The following is a 1,584-nucleotide window of genomic DNA, read 5'->3' as shown; positions in this document are numbered from 1 at the left end:
CTGTCTGTGTTAGTGAAACCCTGTTTTATGGGCAGAAAAGAAGCAAATATTTAAAATGTAGATTTTTGAGGAACTACCACTTTGGCAACAGAATGATTTTACTAAAAACATACTAAACACAGTTTTAGATTTCAGTAATGAAGAAAAAAGTATTTTCCTTCAAGATTATACTGGCTTTAGGGAAATTGAGAGGTATTATAAATAGTTTGACTCAGTTTTTTGTTGCGTAGAAGTAATATTCTCAAAGATTACCTCCTTGCTTCAGAAGTTTGAATTGATACTTAGTGAATGAAAGAGCCCCTTTTAAATCATTCCTAGACTATTACAGAATCAGAAAAGGTTACATTTGAGTTTTTATTGAAGTTTTTATGTGCTTTGGTATTAAAGTACACACCTCTATCAATTGATACAGTTTCAAAGTTCTTTAGTAACTTCTACCTAGTAATCTTGGGAATAGGTATTCACAAGTATTTGTGCCATTCTACACTTCACTTGAGTATGTTGCAACTTAAATAGGATCCTGTGAAGTCTAGCGGTTGTGTATTTTAGAAACAAATACTATCCTAAGCATGTGCTTAGTACTAGGCACACATTAGTTTCTAATGTACCTTAACTGCCTTTCATCTGAATTCTGTACCATCAAAAGTGGATGAAACCCTAAAAGGTAGGGTATTGATTAAAATAGTGGGAGAAGGACTTTAATCTCATAGTAAATTTCTCTGCTGAATTTTTAGGTTTTTATTTTGAAGTCTTATGCATCTGTCTGCTTGGAAGTTATTCTTCTAGATTAAAGCAAATCCTGTTTGCCTTTGGTTTTGTTTTTTTGTTTTTTTTTTTTAGTGTATTTAGTGTAGAACAGTAGGTCAATTCATGACTTAGATGCAAAGATTGAACATAATTCTGTCAGCATCAAATCAGTGTTAAGAGTTTTAGCATAAACATACTCCAGTATCTGTAGCATTTTTATTTCCTTGAGATTTGTCAGATACTTGTTTCATGTTGTATAGAAGAATTTATTATTTATGATATATTGCTAAGTTTTTTAATTTTTAATGATAATATACTTAAAATGTTAACTGTATCTGCAAGAAACAGGAATTGGCATTTCAGATTCTAGGTAAACATTTGTGGTCATATGTCATGGTTTCAAAAGTGTTTTGCTTTGGTTAGATTATATATATGAAATACAAGCTATATACAATTCTGTGTGGGTAGATTTGTTACTGTATATCAGAGCTTTGCTTTGTTACATAACAGTTTCTCCTAAAAATTATTTTGAAGATCATTTTACTTTCCTAAACTGAATTGAGGGTCACAGTGATACATCTGCCAGGGCATGGAATCAACATAAAACTCTACGTGTTATCTAGCTCTTTAATTTCAAATCTCAATGTGTACATTCTAGTTTGTGTTGCTTATTCTTAAATACAGGTGGGAAGTTACTTTAAAATATTTTAGATTTTTTTATGGGATTCAAACGATCGTTGAGACATTTAGAGACCACGGTCACCATCTTACTTAGAACTGCACACCTTGGCACTTTACCCAAATTAGGAAGGTGAATACCAAAGAAGTTCTTAAGCG

The sequence above is a fragment of the Cavia porcellus genome, unplaced genomic scaffold (genome assembly GCF_034190915.1).
Source record: "Cavia porcellus strain 051 isolate PalLab524CR breed Dunkin Hartley unplaced genomic scaffold, mCavPor4.1 scaffold_27, whole genome shotgun sequence".
Classification (NCBI taxonomy): Eukaryota; Metazoa; Chordata; class Mammalia; order Rodentia; family Caviidae; genus Cavia; species Cavia porcellus.
Note: the sequence above shows the minus strand (reverse complement) of the source record.